The 10,110-nt window shown below is 28.9% G+C and overlaps 1 non-coding gene across 1 annotated transcript; it reads left to right on the top strand.

Annotated features, from left to right (window-relative positions):
* Positions 1–5,058: 5,058 nt before the first annotated feature.
* Positions 5,059–5,162, top strand: MIR172A (microRNA MIR172a). The gene has a single exon (NR_127257.1). It is a non-coding gene; the product is annotated as a microRNA MIR172a (primary transcript).
* Positions 5,163–10,110: the final 4,948 nt, after the last annotated feature.

Here is a 10,110-nt window from a genome sequence, read left to right as displayed (position 1 = left end):
TGGGTGTGGGGTAAAAAAATAAAAATTAGAAATTAGAATATCTTTTAAAAACAATTTTCAATATTTTTTTGGATGGGGTGGAGGGTTAGGGTGAGGGTGGGGTAAAAATATTGAATTTAAAAACAAGCTTTAATTTATTTATTTTGGGGGGTTGATTTGAGGGTAGGAACAAAATAAATTGATTTTTTCAACAAAAAAATAATTGTAATTTGAAGTTGGAAGAGAGTTTTGGAAAATGTTTTCCTTAAGTTTTGAAGGGAAGTCATTTTCCTTAAATTTGAGGAAAAGGAGTTAATTTGGAAAACATTTAATCCAATCAAAAATGAGAAAATTGGAAAAAATTTCCTTCGTACCAAACACATCCTAAATCTTGGTAGTTTGCTATATATCGCCTGGCTGACTAGCGACAAAATGGACGTCGGCGCTCGGTTCCCTCTATTCACGTGGCTTGGCCGACTCCATTCTCCAACTTCTTCTCCAGCCGACAACTTTAAAATAATCCTTTTCCGCAGCGCACCTACTACGTACAATTGAAAATATTAATTAGTTTTTTCCTTTTATTTCCCCCTAATATAAGAGGATGGAGTGAGATAAGTTTTTATGATAATTTAAGAGGTGATCACACTATTTATTATTCTGATAAGTGTTAAATGGATGTGCAATAATGTATGTAGTCGAGGTGTTCTAAATTCTAATGTACGTATCAGTAGATTTTAACCTCATTTTTATATAACTCGATTAATTTGATTTGACACAAATAATTTATTTTTATTATTCAAATCTTTCATAACATTAAAAAAAATAAAAATCAAAAGCTCTGGCCTCCTTTTTTATCTCTCAAAGGGATGAAAGGGCAAATATCTTTGGTGTCCCCTCGAGTCAGGAACTGGACCTCACAATAATTACTAGTCATTCATACATAAAATCGCATGTCTGATCTAAAATTTTAGTTCTTTCATATTTCAATGGTAAAATATATTTTTCATTGAGCTAAATGTTAGGATTTTGCTATGATTTTCTTTTCTTATTTGAAGTTTATTTTTTTCCTTAAAGAAAAGTCAAAGTATTACCATAAATGCTTGAACTTTTTCTGAAAGGAAAATATAATTTTCTTCCATATTTGGTTTATTCTTTTCTTAGAGGAAAAATTTGGAGATCTATAAATTAAAGATCCCTATTCTCATAACATAACACAATAGAATTCACAATACCGTTTTTTAGAGAGTTTTATTTATGGAGAGATTTTCTCTCTACAATTTTTATGTTTTTTATTAGTTTTTTAATTATGTAGACCAATTGGTCATATCATATAATAATATTATGTCTTTTAGTATAGTTTTATGTGTCGTCTAATTTATCATCTTATGATTTGCAATTATAAGCTTCCGCACGATACCCTAATCACTTTCTTAACCCAACACTAAGGTCTAAAATATGTAATAATAATAGAATCTACCATCCAATTATTTCCATTTTACTTAATCTTTCTTTCATGATCACCACATATATTTCCGATTAAGAAATTGAAAATCACTTTCCTTTCTACATGAATTCAATAAGGGTCTGAAAAATATTCCAACTTTGGTCGAATTTACTGTTGCGATACTAAACTTTTCATAAGGACCTATTACCTCCCTAGACTATTTAATACCGTATTTTAAACATATATATTTGCCCACGTGGACATAAAAAATAATGCAAAAATTATAAATAGTAATGTGTCCACGTGGGGCACATATATACCTTTAAAATACACTATTAAAATAGTTCAGGGGGTAAAAATACGGTATTAAATAGTCTAGGGAGGGTAATAGGTCCTCATGAAAGTTTAGTATCGCAATAACAAATTCGACCAAAATTGGATATTTTTCAGACCCTTATCCCTTTTCATTTCATCTGATAAAAATCATTATGAAATAGCACGTGATTGTATGTTGTGGAAAAAGGAAAATAATAAATCAAAACTTATAAGTTATGGTGTATATATACTTACGTTGCAAGTACTCGTTACCCACACTGTCCCAATGGGGATGTGTGTATGATATTATTCCAATGCAAAAATTAGGGTTTGGGCCATAGAACCTAATGTTCTTCACGTGCATCCCACGTGAACTCTATTCCCTACTAAATCATATTGATAGAGACTACTTTATCTTTGGCCCTCACCAAATTATTTCCGCCAAATCAATGGTGAACTCCTTTTTCTTACCAACTACTACAAATATTCACTTTATCGTGTCGATATTTTATTCGCACCGGCCATCAAATTTTATTTTATTTTTAACAAATACGACAAACAAATATGCTCTAATAGTATAAACTAAAATTTATTAATAATTGTTAAGAATTTCCACATCCGAAAAGGGGTGAGAATTTGGTCTTATTATATTGACTTGGACAATTCTCCCTTCATAAGCTAGCTTTTGAGGTTGAGTTAGGCCCAAGATCCATCTTTAAAATAATATACAAATTTTATACATTGACAATGCAACAAGAACAATAATATTTTATATAGTAAATTTTAGGTTTAGCAAACATAAAAATCATATTTGTATGTTATAACTATAGTTTACATAATTGCGCTCCATAACAAATTTTATGTTTGCTATGGAGCATCAGATTTGTATAAATCGCAGACAGACATTCGTTTGTATAAAAGCGCAACGATTGTATGTGTATATCGGTTAGATAATTGTATATATATAACTACTATGTATATGTATCAATGATTGTGCTTGTATATCAGCATAAAATTTGAATTTGTATACAATTGAATCGAAATAAAACATTTGTATATCAAATCTCTCTTTCTCTCGCTTTATACAACACAAATTATAAATTGTAATTTGTATAAAACGAGAAAGAAAGAAAGAAAAAAGACAACTGGTAGGGGAAGATCTGCAATTATATAATTATAAGTGTATAGAATGAAAATATATGTATTTGTATTTGTATATACAATTTTCTCTCGCTTTATACAAATACAAACGCAATTTATACATTTGTGTTTGTATAAAGTGAGAGAGGCGAATAACAAGTGTTTGCTACAGACTACAATAAAATGAAACTATAGTTATAACATTTAATTTGAATTACTCTAATAGTTTATTATTTTATACAATTTTCCCTAATTTATAGGTGAATCTAAAAAGTTAAAGAATATACAAAATTTATTTTATTTTTTATAGAACATAAATATTATTTTTGGTAGACTCTCGAGTCTGGACGTACGTCGCCAATGCATGCTAGTTAAAGAGGGGTGGGCTTTATATTCAGTTTGACAAATGCTTGACCTATAAGAGTAGATGTTTTTTTTTCTTTTATTAATTTTTCCATAAATTTAAGAAAGGGGTCTGAGGTCCACGAAATGAAAGCTCAGACTGTACGGACATGGGGCCGCCATTTAGGCCAAGCTGTTCTAAAGATAACTAACACTGAGCAAATCCACCCGAGGAAGTTGCTCCAATAATAAGTATGGTTCAATTTTACTTTTAAAATTGTAAGTTCAAATAATAAAAAAAATAAAAAATTGAGGAAAAAGCAAACAACAAAAAAAATACAGTAAGCAAAAATAACATAAATCTCCAAAATATAAAGATATTTTAAACGATAAAAACTTACTAGCACAAACACCTACACTCAATTTTATCAATTTAATGTAGGTAAATAATTTAATGAGGTAGAATATATATTAGTTGTCAAGGTAAGTAAGAGATACTTTTATACAAATACATTTACATATCACTTTCTCTGTTTATTTTTATTTATCATATTTAGATTTGACACACTCATATTAAGAAAATAATAATTTATATAGTTACTTTATCACATTATTTTTATTAATTGATGTATAATATTAGGTCTTAAAAATAATTCGGAAAAAAAAGTTATCAATGAAATCCTATTTTTAAAATAGTATATTTTTTGGTAACTACCCTTTCCATTTTAATTGTTTATCCTACTTTTTTTTTTTAAAAAAAATCCGTATATCAAAAGAATGTACATCATTTATTCTTATTAACTGTAAATTTAAGTTTTGTGCAAAAGGCCATAACCTCAGAAAAAAACAGAGAAACTCAACAGACATTGCGTCATCTTGAACTTTATATTCCTTTTTCTTAAATTATTGATTATTGAAAATTGAAGTATGTTTTCTTTATTTCAACTTCAATTATGTATTTTATAGATTAATTGTTTTTATTAATAATTTATGTAGCTAATTGTTGTAAAAAGGGAATGGGGTCAAGAGATGTCGTAATCTGTGAATTAAACAATGTCTAGTCCAAATACCATGAAAAAGGAATTAGTAGTCTTCATTTGATCCTTTCATATCATATCAAATACTGTTTCATTTTACTTGTTTATTTCAATAAATTAAGAGGATTTTTTTTAAATATTATCTTTAATATTAAATAGTTATATGAAATAATAATATTCAAAGTTAATATCATTAATAATATTAATTTAATAAAATACACATCTAATTATTTTTTTAGGAGGTACGCGTGTTACTTCAACATAGACCAAGTACTATGAAACAAAGGAAGTGTATATATTTTATGCTGGCTATATTTTTTTACCTTATTCATTACTTTTAGATGTATACGTTCTAATTCATCCGTTTCATATTAATTGTCTACATTATTATAAATAGCTATCTCAAATTACTTGTCAATATATAAAATTAAGATAAGATTAATTATTATTTTTTTTAAAAGCGTAAATAAGTTTGTAAAGTTAGAAAAAAAGTTTCGGTAAATTAGTAAAATTATCCTTCTTTTTTTTTAAATGATTTCTTGTGTGTAAGAGGAAAATAGACAACTAATATGAGACAGAGAAAAATATTTCTCTTTCTAAACAAATTAAATAGAGTTTGTTTTTGTTTTCTGAAAATTACGAAAACAGCAGTAAGTAGATTCTAATTGTTTGATACCCTCATAGCATAGGAATAGAGCCACACATTTAGTCTCCTCCTATATATATGTGGCATATATAATCACAAAATATATACAAATATAGATAAAAAAAATAGTTTTCTTACAGTCGTTGTTTGCGTATGTAGCATAATCAAGATTCACATGAAAAGTTGCAAATTTGTTATATAATTGATGAAATTAATGGCTAGCTATTTGAAATTCATGAGAATCTTGATGATGCTGCATCAGCAATAAATGACTATTGCAACAAAAAACGATACAGAAAAGATTAGTATGATTCTTGTCAAGAACGGCACGAATCAAGAAATGATTTATTTATTTCTTAGATCAGGAACTTGTAAGTATATATACTTCTAATTAGTTCTTTATTCGTATGAATCTTTTCTTTTTTTGTACTTTTTCATGTTCTTGTAGCTGAATTTCATTGTTGTTAATCTGTTTTTTCAAGTTAGAGCTACTGAATTTAGACTCTCTTAATTTTATCCTTTTTTTTAATATAAAATAATAATAATTAGGCATAAGACTGATTATAATGAGTTTCAAATTAAATATCATTTTAAAAAAAGAAGTGCATATATCTTTGGTTATTCTCTCAGCAGGTACTCATGAAGGAGATCAACAGAGCAGATTCGAGATTTGAAGTTTATGAATTTCTATGATAATCTTAAATTAGTTTGTAATATTAATTGGATTTACAATTAAATATTTGATAAATTTTCAAATATATTGGATCCGTCCATGAGGATAGGTGATTGTTAAATGTTAATATCTTAATCTGATTAAATTCATGTCTTTATATAAGGAGGAAAAGAGCTCAAGGCGTTATTGGAATTTGGATGGACACTACTTATAAGTTAGTATAACCCAAAGTTTTTGCTGGTTAGAAAAGCTATTGGCATTTCTTTTTTAAATTTAAAGAACTGACCTAAGTAGCCGTCCACCCAATTGCTTTAACTAAAAATACGGGCGAATGTATAATATATGTAATTGTGCTGCTAAAAATAAACAGTGAATATTGACTATTTAAACTGAAAGGATCGAGCACATAATTAAGTTTTGCGTTTCCAACTTACTTGGTCTTTTAAGAAGAAGAAGAAGAGAAACAAACTTTTAGAAGCAATTAATTGATGGTAATAGCTTAATTATCGCTAAATATGCTTTTCTAGAGGTGTTTAACACCTTTTGTAAATGTCTCTAAAATTTAAAGCGACAGTGAATCTAATGACAATAAAGACTTTGTTAATGTACATTATTGACGTGAAAAACTATTGATGTTTGTAGTGTCAATTGCTTGTATCATGGAATATTCTTCCAATTGATTTTTTTTTTTTGTTGTTGAGGATGAAAATAAGTCATACATGTATATTTATTTATTTTACTTTTGAGGAGTGCATTGACATATAAATCTTAGATCTTTATCAAACATATTCTAAATTTCTCTCTTATCGGCCGGCTAATTATATTGAACTATATAATTATATTATACCTGTCGCTATACATTTTTAAAGCAAATATTGCAAGCAAAACTAGCCAACAGTTGTTCCAATTCAGTTCAATAATGGTTATGCATCTCATGGAAATATTTGCACATGAAAATTCAGTTCAATAAGAAAATATTGCAAGCCTAATAGACAGTCGATACATATTACATGTCGTAAAAAGATGATCACGATAACAAACTTACTTGCACGGGGTGTTTATATCAAATTATTGCGACTCACTATAATTAAATAATTTAATTGATTTAATATAAATATGAGGCTCGCAATATCATCATTCGCGAAAAATCTATTTTGAAAAAACTTCTCAAGAAAGAGACCTTGAAAGGAAGTTGAAAATTAGTAATCTTAAACTTTTGACTTTGGTTTGTTACATGGGCAAATTTTTAAGGCCAAAGGTAATTAAACTTGAAATTTTGCGGATAAACAAAATTAAAAGTTAAAAATTCAAGATCACTCGTCTGTTAAAGTTAAAAATTCAAGATCACTCGCCTTTAACGTCATAAAAACTTATTTGGCAGGGGAAGAGCCCAATGAGCTACATTTCCAAAAATGCTACTATTACCCTAATTGTGATTATTCTTAATTTGACCTGAGCTTTATGGATTTTTAGAATCTTTGGCTAAAATTAAAGACCTAAATACGGACAATTATCTTCCTGAACAGCTTAACTTCTATACATTGTTCATGTAAAAAAAATAAATCAAGTTACACTCTCAGATTTATTCAAAATAATAAGATAGGTAAACAAGTACAAAATATATTAATATTGTGAACAAAATTACACCATCAATCTATTCTATGTAAATAAAATCTCTCGTTACTAGTTTAACTTCTTTACACCGTCCACCGATATATACTTTTATGTCACAATTCCACGACTTTCTACCTCTTTTGAGAATTAAGCTTTATTTGATAATTAGGCAAATCCTACTTGTATCTTTTTCTAGTAAATTATCGCGTCATCCTTGTTTAAACTGTCGGAATCAAGATTTTCATTAAGAAAACTCAAACTATAAAATATACATGATGGTTAACTTTTCAGCGAAAAAAGTAAATGAATTCGATTCATGTCAATGTCTCAGACTTTTCTTTTAGATTCTTAATCTGTCTTTTTCATTCCACTTGTTGCCAGATATGTATTTATTAGTAATTTGCTTTCCTCCATTGGTATATCACTTTCACTTCACTTTTCAATTAACTCACTCAACTATATATCTAAAATTAGATGCAATTTCCTTCTCTTTCACTTTCCAAATGTCTTTTTTTTTTCTTTTTCTTTCAGCGAAAATATCCTTAAATTCAATGCGTAGTATTAATTTTATTTTTAAACTATTTGACAGTCTTAAAACTATCATTTTATTTGACTAACTAAATTTAAATACACCCCGATTTTACAACATGAGTAAAATACACTCCTAAATTCCTGTCAAGTTTAGAGGTGTTTTTAACACTTTTCTCGACTTTTTATCAAGAGTCTCATACTCCTACAAAATTTTAAAATCACATTTTGAGATCACTTGTTATGCCACGTGACAGAATGCAGATCACAAAGTTCAATTCAATCTTTTCTCTTCTTTTTTTTTCCCACGGAATTTCAGAAAAAAAAACGTACAATCTTGAAAGAACCAAGTGCTAGCTCCACTAATATGTCTCAATTAATAATAATTCCATGTACCACTACAACAAACGTACCTTTCTTTCTTTTCTTTTTTTCTCATAATTTCATGAGTTATTCCTTTGATTTTTTCTGCGTGTATGTTCAATTTGGAGGGGGTGGGGGTGGGGGTCACTCTTATTAAAATCGACAACGTAACAAAGTAGTCGATGCAAAAGGTATCAAAGAGACATTATAATATCTTTTTATTGTCCTTTTGACATTTTACGTCCACATATTGTTAACAACTTTAGAAAAATGAAGGGGAGCTGCAGTAATTAATAGTACTATAGTGGTCCTTTTAAAAGTTTGGTGGTCCATGTGTAAATAAGATTCATGAGGTCCTTATCAAGAAATATCACGCTACTCAAATAAGATCAAACTTAATTTATTTTCTGAGCGCATGAATTGATGGCCAAATTAGAAACACGTACTATCAGGTGCAAGTTGCTTGTTGCTGCATAATAATAATAATAATAATGTGATACATATGACAATTCTCCAAAAAAAAATTAAATTATTCTGGCCGTTTCAAAAATAATATTTACTTTCATTTTTAGTCTGTTTAAAAATGGATGATCCTTTCCTTTTTTAAACATCATTTTAATTTCAAGATTAAAGGAAATTTTGATACATTTGACATAACTTTAATTTAGTACCACAAAATTGAAACGTGTTGTTTATTTTGTTAAAGTTTATGCTAAATCATATATACTATATCATTCTTTTTGAAACGGAAAGACTAGACAGTGACATGTTTCCATTTAAATGGAATAAGCACTAGAATTCTTTTATGGAATGGGTTAGTTTAGTTTTGATGTTACACCGTGGTGAAGTTTGAACTCAGGAAGCAATATTTTAAACGGCAAAATGGAAGTCGTCTGAAACTTAACAAGTGATTGAGGAGTATTTCTTTTATACTTGTGTTCATCCCATGAATGGCAAGACCATCACACTCCTCATCTACTGGGCCTTCCAAGTTCCATCTCTGTGCATTAGTGCCACAAGTTTAGTTAGAAAACAAAATTATGAAGCAGTGTCACGTGACACCCGATGAGCCTTGCTCAATCCGCCCCTGTAATTCCAACTCATGTGTGCATTAAGCAAAACTGAATTATGTAGTATAATGATCATTGAGAGCGAGCACGGAAAGTATAATGGTTTAAATGGTAGACTAAAAGGTTTAAAATATTCAGTTAAAAAACCAAAATGTATGATATCAAATTTGACATACCTCATCCAGAATTCGTTTGGATCCATCATCAATAAGATCCTCATAACTGCACCAGTATCATTGGGCCAAGGGCTGATCCCAAAATGGCCAAATTGCAGATTGATAGGTTTAGCCTTGCCAGTTTGCAGAGGTCCATACATAGGTGTCCTTATTCTGTTCCAAATTGAATGATATAAATTGTGATCGCCATCGACACAACAATAATATACCCAGTGTGATCCGACAAGTGAGGTCTAGGGGGCTTGCCATAGACACTTAATGTGTAAACTGGCCAAGTTTATTCTACTGATCCATCATTATTCAAAAAATCCATCAGTTTCCGAGAACTGCCTAATTACACATTTTGGTGCCTTACTTCTTTTTGTCAGTTGCAATCTTTATTATCATTTGGCTTAATTGCCATTCTTCATTGTGATTACGGGTGGCAGAATGGGTAATTAATATGGGTATTCGCTCATATTTATTCTTTTTAAATGGGTAAAAACGAGTAATACCTATATTACCCATTTAAAAGTGGATAATTAAATGGATAAAATAAGTAAAAAATATGCATTCATACAAACAAAAAAAAAGTGATAAAGAGTGGGATAGTAAGAAAGTCTTTTTTTTTTTTAAAAAAAAAATCTATAAAAAAAATGAAACTTCTTTTTACATTTTTTTTTTGGGATAGGGGGTAGGGGCTAGTAGGGAGTGGGTTGGCAAATTTTTAATTTTTTTTTAAAAAAGAAATTATTGGAAAAAATTTAAAATTTTGTTAATTTTTTTTGGGATGGGGTGTTGAGG

The sequence above is a fragment of the Solanum tuberosum genome, unplaced genomic scaffold (genome assembly GCF_000226075.1).
Source record: "Solanum tuberosum cultivar DM 1-3 516 R44 unplaced genomic scaffold, SolTub_3.0 scf00091, whole genome shotgun sequence".
NCBI lineage: Eukaryota > Viridiplantae > Streptophyta > Magnoliopsida > Solanales > Solanaceae > Solanum > Solanum tuberosum.
The sequence above is the reverse complement of the archived record's forward strand: the minus strand, read 5'-3'. Positions and strand labels throughout refer to the sequence as shown.